The sequence below is a fragment of the Pan paniscus genome, chromosome 5 (genome assembly GCF_029289425.2).
Source record: "Pan paniscus chromosome 5, NHGRI_mPanPan1-v2.0_pri, whole genome shotgun sequence".
In the NCBI taxonomy this organism is placed as follows: domain Eukaryota; kingdom Metazoa; phylum Chordata; class Mammalia; order Primates; family Hominidae; genus Pan; species Pan paniscus.
This window is the reverse complement of record NC_073254.2, coordinates 81,426,186-81,451,573: the sequence shown is the minus strand read 5'-3', so window position 1 is coordinate 81,451,573 and position 25,388 is coordinate 81,426,186. Positions and strand designations below refer to the sequence as shown.

The 25,388-nt window shown below is 39.0% G+C and overlaps 1 protein-coding gene across 1 annotated transcript in view; it reads right to left on the bottom strand.

The window, feature by feature from the left end:
• LOC117980609 (protein eyes shut homolog) overlaps window positions 1-16,067 on the bottom strand; it is a 304,210-nt gene extending 288,143 nt beyond the window's left edge. The window contains exon 1 of the mRNA XM_063605330.1: window positions 15,948-16,067. The gene's annotated coding sequence lies outside the window, so the exon portion shown is untranslated. The remainder of the gene's footprint in view (window positions 1-15,947) is intronic.
• Between the last annotated feature and the right edge of the window lie 9,321 nt (window positions 16,068-25,388).

Here is a 25,388-nt window from a genome sequence, read left to right as displayed (position 1 = left end):
AGTAAACATTACAACTTAATTCAATATCTCATATTACAGTTCAAGAATCTGAGAAAATATTTTCTAAAATAATGATATTAGGCATAGAAGAGACACACTTAGTGGCTATATAGAAATCTCAAACTTATACAAAAGCAATGAAAGTTCCCCTGATAGATATCAGTATGGGAATGTTATGTTTACATTAAACCCTGTATTTTAAAATGACTTAGTATTGGGGTTGGCAGTTTTGCCCCCTTAATCTTCAATCCCTTGATATTGCACCTATGAATATGTCAGCTTACATGCTAAAAGAAACTTTGCAGAGGTGATGAAGGGTATGATGAGGAGACTATCCTGGATTAGACAGTTTCAGTCTAATGAATGAGCCAATACTTAGGTGGCACTTAAATTTGCTTCCCCATGAAAGAACAGAGAATAGTTTAAATTAGAATCTTAGCTTTGGGTGCTGATGGTGGAGTTAAAGACTTTTTCTCTGATTTTTTAAGGACTCTAGTCCTTAAAGGAGGAGAGCCTTTTTTCAGCTGAATTCAGAAAGATGCTGTGATGGTTAATATTGAGTGTCAGCTTGATTGGATCGAAGGATGCAAAGTATTGTTCCTGGGTGTGTTTGTGAGGGTGTTGCCAAAGGAGATTAACATTTGAGTTAGTGTGCATAGGGAGAGGCAGACCCACCCTCAATCTGGGTGGGCATCATCTATCAGCTGCCAGAGCAGCTAGAATAAAGCAGGCAGGAGAAGGTGGAAGAGCAGACCCGCTGAGTCTTCCTGCCTTCATTTTTCTTCTGTGCTGGATGGTTCCTGCTCTTGAACACCGAACTGCAAGTTCTTCAGCTTTGGACCTTTTGGACTTACACTACTGTATGTCAGGGGCTCTTGGGCCTTTGGCCAGAGACTAAAGATTGCACTGTTGGCTTCCCTACTTTTCAGATTTTGGGACTTGGACTGGCTTCCTTGCTCCTCAGCTTTCAGACGGCCTACTGTGGGATGTCACCTTGTGATCGTGTGAGTCAATTCTCCTTAATAAACTCCCCTTTATATACACATCTATCCTATTAATGTTGTTCCTCTAGTGAGCCCTGAATAATACAGATGCTCTGGAAAAGGGAGGGAGGGGAGAAATTCAAAGCCTGAGAAAATTTCAACCTAGAGGAAGGGGGCTGTTATACAGGGAAAGTGGGCTGCCTCTAGAGGCTGAGAAGACCTCAAGCCAATTGTCAGAAGGAAAACAGGGACCTCAATCTCAAAATCAAAATGCACTGAATTCTGCCAGCAATCTGAGCGAGCAAGGAAACAGATTATCTTATATTCCCCGAAAAGCCATGGTACTCTGTCAACATTTCGACTTCTTCCTGGGGAGACTTGGAGCAGAGAAACTAGCTGAAATCACCAAATTCTGACCTCTTGAAACTGTGAGATAATCTATTTGTGTTGTTTTATTTCACTAAGGTTGTGGCAATTTGTTATAGCAACAGAAAACTAATGCAGGCATAATGGAGGATTCAGATAATTACAAATTTATCCAGCTTTCATTTGCTTACTTTTAAATCTTTCCAATATGAACAACAAAAACATGTTAATTTTGTGACTTGCCTCAGTTAACAAAAGGAAAGTTCTGGTGTGAAAATGTCAATATAATACCGCATATTTTAGGCAAAGAGAGGTTGTGAAATAGTCTCATATAATTATAACATACATGTTTTCTATTTTTATGTTTACCGAATAAATGAAATTTAACGAGTTTAAGTTTCTGAAAATTAAACACAATTGCTTATATGCAAATTGAAAACTTGCATCTAACTATTTTGTTTTGTTTTATATTTGAAATTACAGTGACAATGATTTCCATTTAGCTCTAAAGCCATTAAGCAAGGCAAATTTCTCAAGAAAAGGTTCTTAATGTAGTCCCTGAAGTTAAATGTAACAATTGTCTATCTAAAATTGCTCTTGGAATTCTACATCGCAATAATCATTTGCAAATGTAATATTTTTCAGTTACCAAAACTATTTTATCTTTACTGAACTTTCCTGTGGATGTTCTGAAATTATTCCTTCCCTTCCTTTAATTGCAGATTTTTCAAATGTAGCTTCCAGATAGCAGCTTCCAGGTAGCAATCATGATCTAAATCACTGAAGCCTGTGTAGTGATGTGTATAGTCTCTTAGTCCCTAAGAGGTTCCACAAATATCATCTCCTGTACACGTTTTGAACCTCCTAGACGATGATACAAAGCACTTATAGTCAGACTATTCAGTCCTGGGAGATTTTTGAGGTCTAAAATCTCACAGTGATTATTTGGTTCTTGAATTTGTAGTTCATCAAGTCACACAGTTCATCAAATTCATTTCTGGCTCAGACCTTGCCATATTTAGGGGCTAAAACAGAGCCACTACCTAGAGTTTGCTTGAATTCTAAGGCCAAGATCATAGTCTTTGTTTTCTTGTTGTTGTTGTTATCTTCTATATGCATTTAGTAATCTCATATCACTGGGAAGTCTGGAATGTCCAAAAGCCTAGATGATGTACTGTGGAACTCACATGATCCCTCTGATAAGGGTGAGAGTCTATACAGGGATAGATACAATGAATAAACTAAACCTTAATCCACTCCCTGTATAATTGAATCTGTTTTAAACAAACCCTAATTTTTTAATTAAAGCTCCTCTGACCATTGAAATCAATTGTATTTACCTAAAACAAGCCATGGACTTGAATAAGGAGTAGATTAGAATACAGACCAGGAATGGAGTAAAGAGGTCAAAAGTGAGGAATGACTAATTTACAAAATAACAAATTCAAAGATAGTAACAAATATCCCAGCCTCAAAGTTATAATTAATAATGATAATAATAGTAATAATAGATACATATTGACTATGTGTGTGCTCGGCAGTGTTTTATGTATTGTATGGACTCATAAGAACAGAGAGCCCCCGGCTCAATGGAAATGGGCATATTATGTAAAAACACACACACACACACACACACAAAAAACTGTCTTGTTAAAAACCAATATATTTCAGGTTTTCTTTTCTTTCTTTCTTTCCTTCTTTCAGCCTGCCTTTCTTTCTCTCTCTGCCCTTTCTTTCTCTTTCTTTCTTTCATCTCTTTCCTTTCCCAGTTTATCTTCGTATAAATATTGATTACCTGAAATTGGTGCTACTGTGACAACGACAATAAATTGCACAGTATTTACTTTAAGTCTGGGCAGTAAACAGCAAGGGAACTCTTACTGGAGGCTGTAAGAATGGCAATTTGTATTATGCAAGAGTGAAACATAAAACTGTCACTTGTGATACCATGAAAGAGAGAAAATATCCCAGTGAACTTGTAGCTTTAGGTCAAAAGTTGAACAAGTTTAACAGAGAATTTGTGATGGTTGCATTTGTAATGGTACTGAGAGGTGATAGCGTGCTGGCAGTCCTCACATCCCTCGCTCGCTCTGGGCGCCTCCTCTGCCTGGGCTCCCACTTTGGCGGCACTTGAGGAGCCCTTCGGCCGCCGCTGCACTGTGGGAGCCCCCTTCTGGGCTGGCCAAGGCTGGAGCCCACTCCCTCAGCTTGCAGGGAGGTGTGGAGGGAGAGGCGTGAGCAGGAACCGGGGCTGCCTGCGGCGCTTGCGGGCCAGGTGGAGTTCCGGGTCAGCTGGACTTCCGGGTGGGCATGGTCTTGGCAGCCCCACACTCGGAGCAGCTGGCCAGCCCTGCTGGCACCCAGCAATGAGGGACTTAGCACCCGGGCCAGTGGCTGCGGAGAGTGAACTGGGTCCCCCAGCAGTGCCAGCCCACCGATGCTGTGCTCGATTTCTCACCGAGCCTTAGCTGCCTTCCCGCGGGGTAGGGCTCGGGACCTGCAGCCCACCATGCCTGAGCCTCCCACCCACTCCATGGGCTCCTGTGTGGCCTGAGCCTCCCCAGCGAGCACCACCCCCTGCTCCACGGCGCCCAGTCCCATCGACCACCCAAGGGCTGAGGAATGCGAGCGCACGGTGCAGGACTGGCAGGCAGCTCCACCTGCAGCCCCGGTGCGGGATCCACTAGGTGAAGCCAGCTGGGCTCCTGAGTCTGGTGGGGACGTGGAGAGTCTTTATATCTAGCTCAGGGATTGTAAACACACCAATCAGCACCCTGTGTCTAGCTCAAGGTTTGTGAGTGCACCAGTCGACACTCTGTATCTAGCTGCTCTGGTGGGGCCTTGGAGAACCTTTATGTCTAGCTCAGGGATTGTAAATACACCAATCAGCACCCTGTGTTTAGCTCAAGGTTTGTGAGATCACCAATCGACACTCTGTAACTAGCTGCTCTGGTGGGGCCTTGGAGAACATTTATGTCTAGCTCAGGGATTGTAAATACACCAATCAGCACCCTGTGTTTAGCTCAAGGTTTGTGAGTGCACCAATCGACACTCCGTATCTAGCTGCTCTGGTGGGGCCTTGGAGAACCTGTGTGTGGAAACTCTGTATCTAACTAATCTAATGGGGATGTGAAGAACCTTTGTATCTAGCTCAGGGATTGTAAACGCACCAATCAGCACCCTGACAAAACAGGCCACTCGGCTCTACCAATCAGCAGGATGTGGGTGGGGCCAGATAAGAGAATAAAAGCAGGCTGCCCAAGCCAGCAATGGCAACCCGCTGGGGTCCCCTTCCACAGTGTGGAAGCTTTGTTCTTTCGCTCTTTGCAATAAATCTTGCTACTGCTCACTCTTTGGGTCCACGCTGCTTTTATGAGCTGTAACACTCACCGCGAAGATCTGCAGCTTCACTCCTGAGCCCAGCAAGACCAGGAGCCCACCGGGAGGAACGAACAACTCCAGACGCACTACCTTAAGAGCTGTAACACTCACCGCGAAGGTCTGCAGCTTCACTTCTGAGCCAGCAAGACCACGAACCCACCAGAAGGAAGAAACTCCGAACACATCTGAACATCAGAAGGGACAGACTCCAGACGCGCCACCTTAAGAGCTGTAACACTCACCGCGAGTGTCCGCGGCTTCATTCTTGAAGTCAGTGAGACCAAGAGCCCACCAATTCCAGACACAGTACTATAGGAAAGAGATGAGCTTGGAAAATAATTCAATGGTTTTCATGCAAAAATATGATGGCATTGTTTAGAATTTTAAGGGTGTGTAGGGTTGAAACACATTTTTAACCACAACCATTAAAAAGCAAAATTGAGAAATAATTTGATCAGCAAAGGTCAATCAAAACTCAGATTCACAGTAAAGTCAAGTGTATGACTATCACACTCACTGTTAAAACTATACAGTAGTTTAAGATGATGCTCAGTCAATCCTTTCAGTTGAACAAATAGTGCAAGGAAATGAGACTGAAGGTAAGCCTGTTCTACAGATTCCTGGCAGGATCAAGGTACCCAAAATTAAATCTAAAGGGAGAGTCATATCATTAAAAGAATAGTATGTTTTATAACCAGAAGTTATCACACACACACAAAAGACTTGAATCTTTAAGGGGGTTATTCTGAAGCTGTCATCACAGGGTTAACAAGAATTCTGGACAGAAATATAGTTACAAGTATGCATTAGTCAGGCTGCAATTTGATTCACTTCCTTGTAACCAAAATCAAAGTCACTAGATATCGACCATTTGCATGTCCATTGTTCTTCTAGGTAGGATATCTGAAGTTAGAATCATAAGACTTTTAAGAATCCTGAATTCCAGCAGAACAGCTGATGCCAACCCGAAAACCCCACATGAGAACTAAATCAGCACGAAAATGCAGTTTCTTCTTCTCCCTGTCTCATGACTGCACCCTGCACTCTTCAACTAATCAACAATCTCCACACATCAGTCCACTCCAAAACCTTTAAAAACCCTACCCTCAAACTCCTCAAGAAGACAGCCTTCAGGTTTCCTCCTGTCTCTTTTTTGGCGGCCCTACAATTAAACCTCCTTCTCTGCTGCAACCTGATGTCTTGGTGTATTGATTTGTCTTGTGCATAGGGCAATGGGCAATGAACCTTTTGAGGCTATAGTTCCACTAAGTAATCCACCTCTCTGGACTAAAAAATAAAATGACCTCAATATTCTAAAGATGTAAAACAAGCCTATAAAAAAATCCTGCACAGCCTTCAGAGAAGACAAATTCTCAAATTCCCTCTTTAAGTGAAGACAAGAAGGATAATAGAAAGTTAAAGAACTCCCAAAGATCAATCCCATGGATGATGGAGAACAAGGTACAGAACTGGATTGCTAATCCTAGGAAGTGAAATTAGGGTCTAATCAAGGAATACACTTCCAGTGTAAAAGCACCTCATAAATTCCACACAGCTGGATTTCAGAATTGCTGTTGACCAATGACCATTATATCTCCTGTTCTTCCCATGTCAAAATGGTCACTGTGGTTGTCTTGTGTCTGCTTCACTATGTAATATTTGGTAGGGGAAAGGGGATCATTGACACTTAGGTCAATAGGAATCACATCCAGACTTCATTTAGAGACTATCACATTACCTAGATTCATGGATTTTAGTTAGATACTAAGATTGCTTGGGACTTTGTGTTCCCCCCACCTGGGGAAACAGGAGAAACAGGAGAAGTAAACAGTTACACCTTATGGAACATCTTCTCCATTAATATTTCCTTAATAGAGCATTTTTCTGCTTTTTCTATCCAAACTTAGTAGAACTTATATATTTCTCAATGTAAATATTTTGACCAATATTTATCTAAAAAAATTTCAAAAACTCAATAGCAATATTTTAGCAAAAATGGTATATGTGAAAGTCTCAGGTTGCATAACAAATACATTTAACAGAACTTCTAAATCCTATGCAGATATTTTGAAAACTTGCAGAGTATCAACAAAAGAAATACCATTCTTATATGAAGCACATCACAGTGTCATTGTCAGTTAAAATATTCTCTGTGACTTTGTACTTGTGTTGAACATCTTGCCACATTACTTTTTATACTTCTATAGTACTTGTCTAAAATAGTAAAACAAGTCCTCCAAACAATAAAGAAATTTGTATAAAAATTATTGAGAAAAGCTGTATCAATGGAAGAAAACTTACTGAATGCAAAAGAACTGCTTGTTAACAACTGTATTAATTGTTTGGTAGTTAAGAACCAAAGATGTAAGCAATTTATATACTTAGGCAATAGTTCATAATGTGTATTCTTTAATGCATTTTAAAAAGTAATATATTGGTTGTAAATATTTGACTAATGTGTAACTCATTAGGAATATTTTTCATTTAAATTATTAAGAAATAGACTACTTGTTAGTATTTTCACACACAAACCTCTAATTCGCAGGAATAAATTACTGTGATTAATGGGAGACCCCTGTAAAAAAGAGGATCAACCAAGTTTTTGGTGACAATGAAGACAGATGTGACCATTATTTGTGTTGTTGAAAAATATCCTCATTCTCTAGCCCACCTTCTGGACACAAGGTAGTTGCACTTCCTGAATTCTGTCTGGAGGATGGGGCTGGGTGGTGAGTTTCAGTCCGTGAGGTGTGGGTGGAAGAATGCACATCATTTCTGGACCAAAGTACTTAATCCACTATGATATCCTCCAGTGTGTTATTTCCTCCAGCTACTGTGAAAAGTAATATTAGCTTTGGTCCTTGAATGGGGATGGCATATACACCAGATGGGCTATAATGGACACCTAACATGAATGGAAAAAAAAAAAATCCTGTGTTGTTTTCCCTCTTTGGGGCAAGTGGGAGGTGAGTTTTACTTGAAAAATCTAGTCTGATCTCTGTTTCTCTACAACTTCATTATGACTGAACAAGCACAAATACTGTCATCTCTACTCTGATTTACTATAACAGACTTATAATTGATTTTTCTCTTTCATGTTCATAATCTGCAAGTCTTCTTTCCATAGAGGGAGAATAAATTTTTTAACATGCAAATAAGATTGTGTCAGCAGTTCTAATGTGCCTATGGATAATTCGAGTAGAGTATAAGTAAAATTTACTAGTAGGTGTTCCAGGAACAGTGAGGCCAAATTTTAGAAAGTCCATTATTATGGATGTTAGAGTTCCCAAGCATAAAAGAGAATAATGAATGGAAAGAAAGGTTATAATTCAGTTAGTGGCTAAAGTCACTGAATATTTACAATGTGGCAGACACTCTTTAGTTCTCACATCACTCTAATTCTCTTACAACTTCTCCTACTTTATATATGAGGAAATTTAGTGACAGAAAGATTATGGTAAACAATATGTCTTAGGTAACACAATTGTTAACGTAATAGAAGTGGGATTCAAACTTGCCACAGAGCCTAACACTTTTAACTGCCAAAAACCAAAAAAATTCCTGAAAGTTCTATGGACAGAACCAATAAAAATTAGGCAAAATGAGCTCATGAGGAGTTTATGAAAGTGCCTGTTACAATGCTGAATGCAAAGCAACTGCATGCTTTGTACTTATATTCTTATCTGGATGCTTTATAGGTACCAGATTTTCTCTGCTCGTTCATCAGTAGACAGATGAATGTTCCTGATTTCCACTTGACAAGTTAATGCATTTTGGAAGTGTAAATACTCAAATAAAATTCAAAATCAATGTCTAATAAAATTTTTCTGAGCCTGGACTCCACCACTAGACAACGTATGCATGTAAGAAATCCGCACTTATACTCACTAACTCTATAAAGAAAAAAAAATACAAATTTTCTTCTTTTTCCTATAGTATAAAGAGCTCCCTTGGTGCGGGTGAGCATGTTATTATTCATGCTCTATCATATTCCAAATTTCATTTTATGCTACAGGTTAGCATATCAACTACTATCCTCATTTTCCATTGAAAGGTCAGTGTTGCTGTTTGTGTGGTTTTTGAGCAGAAGAAATATGCATTCTGAACAGTGTTATAAATGTATTAGTTATTCCTTAATAACTTATTATGATACTTGGATGACTATAAGAATGTAATATATACCACTAGGTAAGTTATATTTTCTCAAGTAGAAACAAAGAATTGAAAAACTAGAAGATTATCTTATGATACCTAGTTTAACTTCCATGTTCCATAGGTGAAGAAATTGAGTCCCAAGTAAGTTAAATAATTTTCCCTGAATTTCAGAGGATACTAGTAAATAGGGATAAATTGAGGACCATAACTGAGGGCCCTTGAATCTGTGTTCCAAGCTTATGTAATTAATAAAATAAAAGCCTCAATGTTAAACAGCAAATATGTCTATCTACAGAAATTTATTAAATAGTATTTTTAATAGTAAATGAGAAGTCAAAAAGGTTGGCTCATATAAAGATACTATATAAAGTATTTTTCTTGCTACCACAACATAATCATTGCATTGTTAGGGTTGTGTTTTCTCTGAACTATCCATCATAAGATTTATTTTTTGACTTTTGTATATCTAATGCTTTCTCACTTAGATCTTCTAGTAATTCACATCTGAGTTCACTTTGCTCTCACCACTTGTCTAAGAAGGGTTAGGCTACAATGGTAACACTTTACCTTCTTGCAGTGCGCTATATTTCATTTTGTAATTATATGAAAAGACATTGTAAAAAAGAGGAAAGAAAAGCTCAATGTATTTTACAGAATGCATTTTGTGCCAAGTCTGAAGTACCACATACTTGTGAATACCAGAGAGTTTTCAAAGCATTTTCATTTTATTTCACATTATTTCATTTAATTCTCCCACTAATCTGTAGAGGTAGGCGAGGTAGGTTTTAATGTCTCTGTTTTATAGATGAGAAAACTTGGCATTGGAAGGATAAGTGACTTGCCCAAGTTCACACTGGTATTAAGTGGTGAAGCTGTCCATTATTCAGTGCTTTTCCCTCTACAGTTTACTGAGATAATCAGTGTTGCTTAATAGTAGCTGCCTAGAATACATCTACTATAATTATGAAATACCTACCCTCAAAGCCACAAACTGGCCCTTTTCCAATTTCTCACACTTTTATAGAGCAGGGGTCAGCAAACTAAAGCCCACAGATCAAATTGGAGTCCTTCCTACTTTTGTAAATAAAGTTTATTAAAACACAACCACAGTCATTCATTTACATATTGTCTATGGCTGTTTCCCCGCTGCAATGGCAAAGGTAAGTAGTTGGGAGAAAGGTCACATGGTCCCAAAGTCTTCAGTGCTCTTTGGCCTTTGCCTTGAATGTGCGCTGACCCCTGCTAGAGAATATGAAAAGCTAAAGTATACTTCCAGACTCTTGCAGCTATTCTTTCAGAAACTACAGAAATCTGTAGGTAATCTTTCCAGGAAATGTTTTTAAAATAAGCAGACTTGACTGGCTTGGTTCTTCTTTTCTTTGTCCCTTTCCTATATTTGCTTCTTCCAACCTGTATTGTGAACAACACCTGGGATTGCAGTCGTTACTTTGTATACATGAAGAGACAAACATATGGACAAATGAGGACGGATAGAAAGAAAACAGAGTTAGGGTGCCTAATTACATTTCTGAGCAACCTCTTCAGCCCTGGACTTCGTGGATCTATAAAGGATTCTCTATATATTAAATACACTGTTAGTAGTGTTACTTGATTATAATTTTAAAAAATTATACTGGATGCATTCGAATGTCCTGTCATTTACTGAGTCATAACAATAGTGTTAGCTTCCATGTTAAGGCCACTAAATATTGAATCACTTTAGGATTCAGCATTTTACTCCTTTATCTACACCCACTCCCTTAGCGATCTTATATAACCTCATGAATATACAGTGTTTATGTGATGATTAATCTTAATTCTATCACAAGGCCAGTCATCTATTCAGCTAGCTACTCAGCAACTCTACATGGAAGTTTATCCGTATTTCAAACTTGACTTCTGCAAAACCTGATCCTCTTGAAGATTTCCCCATTCCAGTTAATAGCAATTTAATGTTTCAACGCTTGAGCCAACAACTGTGGAGTCATCCTTGATTTCTCTCTGTCATCTACATTCCATATTTTTAGCAAATCTAGTCATAACCCCATCAAAATATTTCCTGAGGCCCTGCAAGCTGAAGCTTAGTCCTTGTTATACAGGTGAGAAGAATATGTCAGATTGCCAGTGCCTTCCTCTTCTATAACTAAAAGTTCTTTGAGTCTAACATCTGGATAAATTGTGCCCAACATTAAACTTCATTTTTCTTCTGTCTCTATGAAATGCCTCTTATTAAAAATCAATTTGCCTTCATCACAGACAGAAGCCTAGACCACCTGAGATGCCATCTCCTCATATTGGAAACAGCTGTTTAACTGAACCGATCTAGTTTCAGGACTAGTCTGCAGTTCATTTAAGTGCTGTGCTAAAACTGTTGGTAAGGATATCAACATCTTTGTCACATAAGCCTAGGAACACTAACTGGGAACCCCATGAGTAGATGCAGATAACTGCAAAGTGGTTTTATTTTTATTTCCCTTGTGCATAACCCACCTCAATCCCACAACTATGCCTCTTGTCAACAGGAAGAAGCTAGAGTGATCATCAGCCTTTTCCCATCTCTATAGCCAACACCTTAAGAGTAAGGTGCTATGGAACCCAAAGCAGGGTTTAAAACTACCTTTGCAAATTATATCAGGGAGAAAATTATGACAGTAAAAGAGATCTGATTTAACCACCCCGCCCCATCTTGCCTTTCCCTTCAACATTCCTGAGCTTAGGCTAAGCTAACTTTGAGAGACATTTACTTTACATGACTTTTATCTTATTTTGTTATTTTTATAGAGATGAGGTCTCCCTATATTGCCCAGGCTTGTATCAAACTCCTGGATTCAAGCAATCCTCCCACCTTGGCCTCCCAAAGTACAAGGATTACAGGCATGAGCCACAGCACCCATTCAACATAAAATTTAGTTTTAAATGATAATAGGCCTCCCCCAAAACTCAACCACCTTTGTAAATCTAATGAAACATTATCAGGCTAGGGGGAAGAGCTAAGGTGTGGTCTGACCACAAGATATGCAACATCACTATAGTATATTGCCCTTTTGAGATATTTGTTCAGGTTTTTTGCCTGTCTGACACCTGGACCTGATTGCTCCTATGGCTCCACATGGAAGCAACTCAGCTTAAGAGGACAGCTGTGCCCTCCTACAATTTCATCTCTGCCTGAACCAATCAGCAGCAAGTACCCATTACCTGGCCACCCCATCCCTTCCCTCAAACTGTCTTTGAAAAACTGCTAACCTAAAAGCCTGAGATGAGATTGATTTGAGTAACAACCCCATCTTCTGTGTAGTGTGGCAGGCCTTGTGTCAATTAAACTTTCCTTTAGTGCAATGCCATGGTCTTTATTTATGCAGCGGGCAGGAAGAACTGATCAAGCAATTATCCTTCTACTCTTGTCTTATTTGGTCTATTCTCTATACCTCAGTCAGAACGACCCAGTAAAACTGAAAAGAAGACAAGGTCATTTCTCTGCTCAAAATTTTTCAATGATTTGCTGTCTTTCTTAAACAGAAGCCAAAATCTTTGACAACAACCTACAAAATGTTTTGCAGTCAGTCCCACTTCCTCCCCAACCCTACCTTGTTATTTCCATGACCTCAATTCATATTATAGCCTCTTTCATTCATTGTCCTCTGGCTACACTTTTTTGCTTGCTTGTCTTCCTGAACATGCCAAGCATTCTCCTGCCTGGAAGTCTACTCTGGTTATTCTTTGTTTGCATTGCTCTTCACCCAACTAGCTACATGGATATCTCTTCTCTTGCAAATTTCTGCTCAAATTTGATTACCTCAGTGAGCTCTTCCTTGACTATTCTGTATAAAACAGCCAACAATTAACCACTTCCCTTAAGATGACAGCAAGAATGAGGAAAATAAAAATAAAAATAAATAAAAGCATAAAAGATTATCCACTTCTCTTTCCCATTAGTACTTCCTATATTCTCTAATCTTCCATTCTTTGTTTATTTCTATCATTAACGTTTTATTATGATATATAATTTATGTACTATAATATACACTACTCTTAAGTATTTGCTTTTTCTCCTTAACTCATGTCTTCTATGACACTATATACTTTACTTTTATTTATTTAGTTATTTTTTGAGGCAGGATCTCAATTCTGTCACCCAGGCTGCAGTGCAGTGGTGTCATCACAGCTCATCAATGCAGCCTCAACCTCCCAGCCTCAAGCAATCCTCCCACCTCAGCCTCCTGAATAGCTGGGACTACCAGTTTACACCACCACAGTTGGATATGTTGTTTTTTAAAAAAATTTTGTAGCAATGGTGTCCCCCTATGTTGTGCAGGCTGGTCTTTAAGTCCTGGGCTCGAGCGATCCTCCACCTCTGCGTCTAAGATTAAAGGCTAAGCTTAAAGGCATGAGCCAACACACTTGGTCACATTTATTTATTATTTACTACATGTCTTCCTGAATTTAATTTAAAAACGATAAAGGCAGAAATTTTGTTTGTTTTATTTGTAGAGAGCCCACAGATTTTTTAGTAAGTTTCTGGTGAAGTATTTAATATGCATTTTCTCATTTAATCCTCATATTAATGAGTTATTTCCTCCACAGAAAAAAGGAAAAAACTCAAATTTATTATATTTAAAATAATTGGCATTAGTCACATTGCTAGTAACTAGTGATGGAAGTGACGACCAGTGTGGAGCAGCTGCTGCAAGGATGCTGGTTGCACAGCGTGAGACATGGACAGGGTTGCATGTTCTGCAGAGCTGGTGGGAGCCAGGAGCAGGCGAGAGCCCAGACCCCTACTTAGTTGATGAAACAGAAGCCCATGCTCCCTGGCACAGCTGCAGCCACCCAGCTGTGGCTCTGGACTCCAGCATCACTGCACTCTTGGGGGCCCAGGAAGCTCCTTGCCATCGCAGGCTTGAAAGTACCTGCTCCTGCTCCCTGGCCTCTCCCCACTTCCAGCACCCACTCTGGCATGGAGCAAAGTTGTGACCAAGCCTGGGCACTGTTGCAACTCTACCAAGTGTGCGGGCACTCTGGACAGCGCTGACACACCAGCTCCCTGCTGCCTCAGCCTCCTCCAGACTTTGGGCACCAACAAGCACAGGAGGGAGGCTGGCGGGCAGGGTGGGTAGTGAGAGCAGCTCAGCATGGGCCTGCAGCACTCCTCAACACAAACAGCCTGGGCACTGGGGACAGCATATTGATGGTGGCAAGAGGCAGACAGGCCCTTGGGTGGAAAGGGGTGCATCCCAGGTGAAACCCCACCTTCAAGGCAGGGATGGCCTGAAGCCTGGGGGCCGGGTTGTCAGTTCCAGCTGGAGTCCACTACCCAGAGTGAGAACTTACGGTGCTTTTTTCGGGCCTGCCAATGACAGCCCATGGACAAATAAGCGCATATTTTCTTCCTTCTGAGCCCACTGAAACCCTGGACTCAGCCAGACTCGGACATATGTTGAGACCACCAGCTGTGGGAAGGAACTACCCACTTCAGGTCTCCTGGAGTGATAAGGATGACCTGTCTGCAGAAAGGAGCGATCCACTAGGGGTCTCCTCTGAGCTGTTCTGTTGCTCAAAATAAAGCTCCTCTCCACCTTGCTCACCCTCCAGTTGTCCGCATACCTCATTTTTTTAAGAGGCAGGACAAGAAGTCAAGACCAACTGAACGGTGGGAATGAAAGAGCTGTAACACAAACAGGGCTGAAACTCCCCCCGATCGCCATGCTGTGGGCGATGAAAAGGAGAGAAGAGCTGAAGAGGCCCTTTGGGGACGCCAGACCTAGGGGCTCCCCGAGCCAGGGCCGTGACACCCTCTTTGGGGCTCTGTGGTTCCTGGCGTCTCAAAGCTTCTGGGTGCCACCGCAGTCCCCTCATCCAGACACAGGTGCCCACAGTGGAAGCTGCTTGTGGTACATCTGATCCAGCCACAGCCTTACACAGAGCCCGCACCTGTGCCGGTGCCTGGAGCTGCCCACCACGCTGCAGCAGCCAGCATGCCTGGCTGTGCGCAGTGGGTGGACCCCACGCTCACTTTCTCACATATCCCTTGCCACTCCGTGCCTGGCTTACCCTTGGCCGGCGTGGGATCCTAGCCGGTGGTGCAAGCCAAGCACAGCCTGGCAGGCTGACGGGGCAGAACGAGCCAGTGGGCCCAAGCAAAACTCAGGCAAACGCGCCACTGGCCACAGAGGTTTCCAGCTGGAAAAGCAACACCCTAAGGAACTCAAGACAGCAGTGTTGCCAAGATTTTAATTTAGAAATTGTGAAGTCACACAATACTCTCTTAATTACCATGCTCTATATTATCCTAGCTGCTCTGTAGAAAAAAGTTCAGACAAAACAAATAGTAACATGATTGAAATGGAGATTGGCAGGATACTAGAACAAGCAGATATCAAGCTACTTCAGAACAATATCCTCTTAGTTGCCAAATCTAAGAGAAAAAGCAAATAAGCTCATAATAAAATACAGAGAACAAAAAAGCTGAGAATGTATATTAAGATAATATCAATATGAGAAAATACTACATTTAAAACTAGTTGTCAGTAGAAGGAGGAGTAGAGAAAGGAAGAGAATAGAACTCTATTAAGTCAAGTTTCAGGAAGAATTTTCCAGTCTGAATAAATAAGAAAAGTTATTAGGGAAGTAATAAAGGGTCACTTCTAGAAGAATAAAAACCTGTATATGTTTATCCATTAACTCAAAAAAAAAATTATTCAACCCTTTCATCTTGAAAGAGAAAGAGATGCATTTAATAATGGATTATTTAAATGCATCTCTTTCTCTTTCCAAGGCCCAAATAATGTTATGACAAAGTAACACCAACAATGTGAAAACCCATAGAACTGTGACTACAAAAATTGAGATATTTCAGCACACTTTTAGCAGATCTAAAGTGAATTTAAGAGGTAGGAACCATTTAGTAGAGCCCAAAACGATAAAACCTGAAATTCTCTAGAGTAGGATGTTAATGAATGGTGAAAGATTCTGAATAAGGAAGCAAAAATTGCCATGGAAAGCAGGGAATGAGGCAAGATTATAAAAACACAGAACCTGTTTTTTCCTCAGGACTCTTATCCTTACCTCAAGTACACAGGTTCCGTTGCTGTTTGAGATCAGTGTTTTATTTGCTAAATAAATATGGAGCAGAGGATCCAGACTTGACTCCCCAGGTGTAAGAGAAGAGTGAGGCACAAAGCTGGAAAAAAAGAAATAAGAAAAATTATTTTATCTTTCAGTTTCTTCTCATCATCCCTAAGCTCTCCCACATCTTATGGAGGGATATAATCCCCTCCTTTCAGATTAGCCAGTATCCTGCCTTTAGCTATAGACCTACACTTATTGTCTGTGTAATTACTGAGAGAAATAAGATGGTAATTAACTTTCAAAATGGGCAGTATAGCTGTAACAAAGTCTTTGAAAGCAATTGACATACAAAAATTCTACAAATAAAAGTAAGTGTAAGCTCAAATAATACAATAGTACATTATTTATAGAATAATGCTTTCCCATTCCATTGTATTTTAAACCTATGAACCCAAATGCCATACTGGAAAGAAATGTTAGGGAAATGTCAGCAGTAATTCAGTGGGTCCATGAAAGGGCTTCAACTTGGCAGGAAACCTCTAAAATTATATGCAGGATCATATTTGTATTTTCATAGTGATGGTTTTCATGAGAGTATCTCTAAATGAATTTCAAAAATAATTCTTTCATTAAAAAGAGTTTTTTTTTTCCTTTAGGAAACTTTTTAATACATAGGCTATCCGTGAAATATGTATATGTCTTCAGTTGCTGTTGAAAGCAAGATCAGCTACTCCTCTGTCTGAAAAGTATTTTACTTCATCTTCATTTTTGAAGGGTATTTTCAAGGCATATAGAATTCAAGGTTGGGAGTTTTGCTGTTATTGTTCTTTCTGTGTTGTTCTGGGTTTTTATTTGGCATGTTGAGAATATCATTTTACTGTTTTCTGACTTTTATTGCTGCTATTGACAAGTCACCTTTCAACTTAATATTTTCTCTTGGGCCATTTTTTAAGATTTTTTTATGGTGTATTTGATGAGGTACAGTTTCATTATAATGTTTCTAGTTGTGGATTTATTTTTATTTCTTTTTTCCTGAAATTACTTAGGATCCTTGACTCTATGGATTTCTGTCATTGACCATTTCTGAAAAATTATCAGCCACAATTTTTTTTTTACCCTTGGCTGGTAAAATTTGTTATCTGTGCCCTATTTCTTTTTTTCTCCTCTTATGACTTCAGTTGAAATAATGTTACATTTTCTCACTCTGTCCTGTATATACTTTATTCTCTTCCTGTATTTTCCTTTTATTTCTTTGTCTCCCATGCTTGTGGTGTTTTTTACAGTGTAAACTTAGCTTAGCTAGAAATATGTTTTCCATATGTGCTTCCCTATATGCTTCCAGGTTATAGTGGGCCAAAATAGAAGTTTGTACATGATTTGGAAAGTGGAGAGGAAGAAACAGCCATAACCTCTGTTGGTTGTTTTGGTGTTAGGCTGTAAGAACCAGAAGCATCAACGCTCAGAGAAGCAAATTCAAAATTAACCATACTCTTCCCAACTCTGCATTTGTAATATTCACCGGCTAGCACTATTGACCAAGAGTGACCTCAGGCCTACTTCATCTCAGATGCAAAGGCAATACCCTGACACAGATGTCTCCACTAGTTCTCCTTAATGGTCCCATTCTGCAAGTCAGCCATGCCTGGTTTCTGAGATCTCTGGCAAGTTCTAATTTGTCCACCCATACTGGTTCTTCAGAGAGGAGGAGAGCAAAATTTTCTGATCCTCTAACTCACCCACTCTGACCCTTACTTACCCAGTGTCTTGTGTAGTTGTCTAAAGTTTTAGTGCTATAATAAATGTCCTATTCTGTATTACTTACAGTGGTAGTGCTCACATGGTTGAACTTTGTCTGTACTGCGTACTGTTTTACTGCACTCTTTTTAAGAACACTAACTTCACATCCTTGTATATAATTAGCTATGAGGTCTATGCAATGAATTTTTAATTTATTAAATTTTGGAGATCTTTATGTTCTTTATATCCTTTTTTACATCTGTAGCATCACATTTTATTTCCCTGTTTCTGTTGATGTCCTTAACTTTTGTCTTTGACTTCTTTAAGTTAAAAAGCTTAAGAGTTTCTTCTGCCTTGACCTCCTGGGCTCTAGTGGTCTTTCTGGCCTGGAATTAGTCATCTCACAGAGTAATCCATGAAAAGACTTAGAAACAACTGAGCTCAAACCAAAGCTTGGACCAGTTCCTAAGTAATAAATAAGTTCTCCTTGTTTAACATCACACTAGATTGTAAAGTCCTTATAAAAAATAGATTTGCTTATTTTATCCATAACTGAATATATTGGGCCTCGAGGAGTTCTGAGTATCTGAGAGGTACTCAATACATATCTGTTGAATAAAAGCATGGCCAAAAAAGGATAAATTATTTTGTGCTCTCCCTGATGATTTCAATAGGATGTACTTCTGAGTCTATTTATTTTGTTGTTTGTGTTTCGGTGGGTACATGCTTTTGGTGTGTATTTACTTTATGTACCTGGCTATCTTTGATCGAGCTAAGCATTACACATAATTAATTGTACAATTAAGCATAATTAAGCACTGCATAATTATTTTTAGGAATAATTAGAGGACTGAGATGAAGGAAAGCCTTCATCCAGAGAGGATTTCTGTTTGTTTCAGTCAATGGGGACATTACTTGTCCTCAGTCACATTCAACAATTTGAATACGTTAGATTACTGAAGCCTCCAGACTTTTAAAATTGGGCTACAATTCTTCAAGAAAGCCAATCATTTTATTTTTTTTATTCACCTTTGTCCCAAAGGTGTATTTATTAGGTAGCAACTTATTGTGGGACACTTACCTGTTAGACTCTTCATTTTGTTCTATATTTTTTAACTATAGATATGTCAATACAAATATTCACATTTATGTAACTAACAAATACTTCTATTAGTTCTAGTTTTCCCTTTGATTTCAGTCTAATAATTATTTCTTTTCTTACAAGACCTGCAGTGATTTTAAGAAGCTATTTTAAAATACATCTTATGCAGATTTTTAGAAGTTTTTAATAGAATTGTTTGTACAAACAATCCTCCCATTATGGGAAACACTTAGCCTCCAGAAAATAACTTTAAGAATAATTTAGAGAGCTTTGATTAAAAATGTAGATAGGAGGCAGGACTAGCTTGCAGTTCCTGCTTGGACAGACAGAGCAGTGTGTGAAGACTTACATCATAAAATTTTGCTCCAAGAACTACCATAGGAAAATACCAGGAAAGCTGAGAGAATTATCTGACCCTTTGAAGGAACTGGATTGCTACTGCAGGCTCCCTGAGATGCCAAAACACTGTGAGTGTACTTGCTTTCTCAGCAGGGATGCTGGTGGTCTGAGGCAAGTTCTCAGCCCCTGGTCACCAGCTGCCTAAAAATAGACTCAGTGTTGTTGGGGGGACACAGTGGGAGTAAGACTGGCCTTTAGGACTGTGGGCTGTGTGGGAGCAGGGTGAGTCCTGCGACTGCTGACTTTCCCCCACTTCTTTGGTGACCTGTACGACTCAGCAGAGGCAACCTAATACACCTGGGAATATAACTCCATTGGCCTGGGAACCACATTCCCATTCCACACAGCAGCTGCAGCAAGCCCCACCCAAGGAGAGCCTGAACTAAGACATGCCTATCCCTGCTACCACCCAGTGGTCTTTCTCTAACCAATGTAGTTGCCAAAGAAAAAGGACATAATCTCTTGGGAGCTCTATGGCCTTGTCCACTGGCTGAGAAACCTGAATATTTAACCAGACATTCCTAGCGCAAGTTTGCATCCTCCCTATAGTACCACAGCTGATGCACTCTTGAAAGCGCCACCTCCTGCCTGGAGGGCAACCAACACAAAACCAGCGCACTGAACAAAAACACAACCAAAGACCCTCACAGAGTCCACCTCACTCCCCTACTATCTCCACCAGAGCAGGTTACTGGTATCCACAGCTGAAAGACCTGAAGATGAATCACATCAGAGGACTCCCCAGTACCGGCCCAGAGCTCAGTACCTCTGCTTGGTGGCTAGATCCAAAAAAGCGAAAACAATCACTGAAGTTCACCTCTCAAGAATCCCTATCCCTAGGGGGAGGGGGTACAAGAATACCACATCAAGGGAGCACGCGGTGGGACAAAAAATTCTGAACAGCAGCTCTTGAGTCCCAGATCTTCCCTCTGACATAGTCTACCCAATGAGAAGAAAACATAAAAGCAATTCTGGCAACATGACAAAACAAGGTTTTTTAACACCCTTAAAGGATCACACCAGCTCACTAGCAATGGATCCAAACCAAGATGAAATCTCTGAATTGCCAGAAAAAAAATTCAGAAGGTTGATTATTAAGCTAATCAATGAGGCATCAGAGTAAAGTGAAATCCAACTTGAAATCAAAAACATGATACAGGTTATTAAAGAAAAAACCTTCAGTGAAATAGATAGCATAAATAAAAACAATCACAACTTATAGAAAGAAGGATACACTTAGAGAAATCCAAAGTGTACTGGAAAGTCTCAGCAATAGAATAGAACAAGCAAAAGAAAGAACTTCAGAGCTTGAAGACAAGGCTTTCAAATTAACCCAATCCATCAAAGACAAAAAAGTAATAAATAAATGAACAAAGCCTACAAAAAGTTTGGGACTATGTTAAGCATTGAAACCTAAGAATAATTGGTGTTTCCGTGGAAGAAGAGAAATCAAAAAGTTTGGAAAACATACTTGAGGGAATAATCAAAGACAACATCCCCAGCCTTGCTAGAGATCTAGACACCAAATACAAAACACTCAAAGAACACCTGGGAAATTCATCACAAAAAGATCATTGCCTAGGCACATAGTCATTAGGTTATCTGAAGTCAAGACAAAGGAAAGAATCTTAACAGCAGTGAGGCAAAAGCATCACGTAACCTATAAAGAAAAACTTATCAGATTAACAGCAGATTTCTCAGCAGAATCCCTGCAAGCCAGAAGGGATTGGGGGTCCTATTTTTAGCCTCCTTAAACAAAACAATTATCAGCCGAGAATTTTGTATCCACTGAAATAAGCTTTATAAATGAAGGAAAGATACAGTCTTTTCCAGACAAACAAAAGCTGTGAGAATTCGCTGCTACCAAGCCAGCACTACAAGAAACGCTAAAAGGAGCTATAAGACTTCAAAATAAACCAAAATAGAACCTCCTTAAAGCATAAATCTCACAGGACTTATATAACAATAACATAATGAAACAAACAAGGTATTCAGGCAACAAATAGCATGATGAATAGGATAATAATACCTCACATCTCAGTACTAATGTTGAAAATGAACTAATATAGGGACTTTAGCACTCCACTGACAGCACTAGACAGCTCATTAAGATACAAAGTCAACAAAGAAACAATGGACTTAGACTATACCCTACAGCAAATGGATTTAATAGATATTTACAGAACATTCTACCCAACAACTGTAGGATATACATTCTGTTCATCAGCATATGGAACATTCTACAAGATAAACCATATGATAGGCCACAAATAAGTCTCAGTAAATTTAAGAAAATCAAAATTATATAAAGTACTCTCTCAGATCACAGTGGAATAAAACTAGAAATCAACTCCAAAAGGAACCTTCAAAACCATGCAAATACATGGAAATTAAATAAACTGTTCCTGATTGATCAGCAGTCAACAATAAAGTGAAGATGGATATTAAAAACGTTTTGAACTGAATAATAGTGACGCAACCTATCTAACCCTCTGGGATACAGCAAAAGTGGTGCTAAGAGGAATGTTCATAGGATTAAATGCCTATATCAAAAAGTCTAAAAGGGCACAAATAGACAATCTAAGGTCACACCTCATGGAACCAGAGAAACAAGAACCATACAAACTCAAACACAGCAGAAGAAAATAAATAATGAATATAAGATCAGAACGCAATGAAACTGAAACAAAAAAACTACAAAAGATAATGAAACAAAAAGCTAGTTATTTGAAAAGAGAAATAAAATTGATAGGCCATTAGTGAGATTAACCAAGAAAAGAAGAGAGAAGTTTGAAGTATGCTCAATTAGAGATGAAATGGGAGATATTACTATTGATACCACAGAAATACAGAAGATTATTCAAGTCTACTATGAACACCTTTATGCACATAAACTAGAAAACCTAGAGGAGATGGTTAAATTCCTGGAAATAAACAACTCTCCTAGAATATACCAGGAAGATAAAGAAACTCTGAACAAACCAATAACAAGCAGTGAGATTGAAATGGTAATAAAAAAAATTCCCAGCTAAAAAAAGTGCGGAATCAGATGGATTCACAGCTGAATTCCTTCAGACATTCAAAGAAGAATTCAAACGAATTCTACTGATACTATTCCACAAAGTAAAGAAAGACGGAATCCTCCCTAAATCATTCTATAAAGCCAGTATCACCCTAATACCAAAACCAGAGAAGGACATCACAACTACAACAAGAACAACAAAACTGCAGACCAATATCCCTGTTGAGCACAAGGACAAAATACTAGCTAATGAAATGCAACATCATATTAAAAAGATAATCCACTATGATCAAGTGGGTTTATACCAGGGATGCAGGGATGGTTTAATATCTGCAAGTCAATAAATGTGATACCCAACATAAACAGAATTAAAAACGAAAGTCACATGATTATATCAATAGATGCAGACAAAGCATTTGATAAAATACAGCATCCTTTATGAATAAAACCTTCAGCAAAAGTGGAATAGAAGGGACATACCTTAAGGTAATAAAAACCATCTATGACATACCCACAGCCAACATTATACTGCATGGGAAGAAGCTGAATGCATTCCTTCTGAGAACCAGAACAAGACTAGGATGCCCACTTTCACCACTTCTATTCAACACAGTACTTGAAGTTCTAGCTAGAGCAATCAGACCAGAAAGAGATAAAAGACATCCAATTTGGTAAAGAGGAAGTCAAACTGTCACTGTCTGCTGAAATGATCGTATACCTAGAAAACCCTAAAGACTTATCTAAAAAGCTCCTAGAACTGATGAATGACTCAGCAAAGTTTCAGGATACAAAATTAATGTACACAAATCAGTAGCTTTGCTATACACCAGCAGCGACCAAGCTAAGAATCAAATTAAGAACTTAACCACTTTTACAATAACTGCATAAAAAATAAAATACTTCAAAAAATACCTAACCAAGAAGATGAAAGACCTCTGCAAGGAAAACTACAAAACACTACTGAAAGAAATCACAGAAGATACAAACAAATGGAAACACATTCCATGCTCATCTCATGGGTAGAATCGAAATTACGAAAATGACCATACTGCCAAAAGCAGCCTACAAATTAAATGCAATGCTCATTAAAATACCACCATCATTCTTCACAGAACTAGAAAAAACAATCTGAAAAATTTATACGGAACTAAAACAGAGGCCATATAGCTAAAGCAAGACTAAGCAAAAAGAATAAATCTGCAGGTATCACATTATGTGACTTCACACTATACTATAAAGCCATAGTCACCAAAACAGCATGGTACAGGTATAAAAATAGGCACATAGACCAATGGAACAGAATATATAACCCTGAAATAAAGCCAAATATTTACAGCCAACTGATCTTCGACAAAGCAAACAAAAACATAAAGTGGGGAAAGGACAAACTATTCTACAAATGATGCTGGGATAATTGGCAAGCCACATGTAGAAGAATGAAGCTGGATCCTCATCTCTCACCTTATATAAAAATCAACTCAAGATGCATCAAAGTCTTAAATGTAAGACCTGAAACCATAAAGATTCTAGAATATAACATCAGAAAAACCATTGCAGACATTGGCTTTGCCAAAGAGTTCATGACTAAGAACCCAAAAGCAAATGCCACAAAAACAAAGATATTGTAAATAGATAGGAGTTAATTAACCAAAAAGCTTTTGCTCAACAAGATAAATAATTAGCAGAGTTAACAGACAACCCAGTAATTGGGGGTAAATTTTCACAATTTATATATCCAACAAAGGACTAATATGCAGAATCTACAAAGAACTCAAACAAATCAGTGAGAAACAAGCAAACGAACAAACAAAATCTTAGCAAAATGTGGGCTAAGGACATGAAAAGACAATCCTCAAAAAAAGATATACAAATGGCCAGCAAACATATAGAAAAATGCGTAACATCACTAATTATCAGGAAAATACAAATCAAAACCACAATGTGCTACCATCTTACTGCTGCAAGAATGGCCAAAATAAAATAAAAAATAAAAAATAATAAATCTTGGCGTGGATGTGGTGAAAAGGAAACACTTTTACACTGTTGGTGGGAATGTAAACTAATACAACCACTATGGAAAACAATGTGGAGATTCCTTAAAGAATTAAAAGTAGATCTACCATTTGATCACGCAATTCCATTACTAGGTATCTACCCAGAGGAAAATAAGTCATTATAACAAAAAGATACTTGCATGCACATGTTTATAGCAGCACAATCTGCAATTGCAAAAAATGGAATGAACCCAAATGTCCATCAATCAATGAGTGGATAAAGAAAATATGTGTGTGTGTGTGTGTGTGTGTGTGTGTGTGTATATACCATGGAATACTATGCAGCCATAAAAAGGAATGAAATAATGGTATTTGCAGCAACCTGGATGGTATTGGAGACTATTATTCTAGGTGAAGTAACTCAGGAACGGAAAGCCAAATATCATATGTTCTCATTCATATGTGGGAACAGAGCTATGAGGACACAAAGGCGTAAGAATGATACAATAGACTTTGGGGACTTGGGAGAAATGGTGGGAGGGTCGTGAGGAGTAAAGGAGTACACATTGGGTACATTGTACACTGCTTGGGTGATGGGTGCACCAAAATCTCAGAAATCACCTTTAGAGTACTTATTCATATAACCAAACACCACCTGTTCCCCAAACACCTATTGAAATTAAAAAAAAAAAATCAATTTATAAAACAAACAGAGAAAAGGGAAGAAAAAAGAAAACAACTTTCATTCACATTTAACTGAAATTGGTGGCTGAACAACGCACTATTCCACCTAGGCTTTTACACATGTAAGAAAGGGAACAAAAGATTTTTAAAAGGTGTCCAGGCCTGGTGGCTCATGCCTGTAATCCCAGCACTTTGGGAGGCCAAGGAGAAGGTAGATCACGAGGTCAGGAGATAGAGACCATCCTGGCTAACATGCTGATACCCCATCTCTACTAAAAATACAAAAAATTAGCTGGGCATGGTGGCACACACCTGTTGTCTCAGCTACTCGGGAGGCTGAGGCAGGAGAATCACTTGAACCTGGGAGGCCGGTGAGCCGAGATCGTGCCACTGCACTCCAGCCTGTGCGACAGAGCGAGACTCTGTCTCAAAAAAACAAAAACAAAAAAAAGGAAAAAAGGAAAACTTAAACAATAAAAATTGACATTACTTGCAAGACC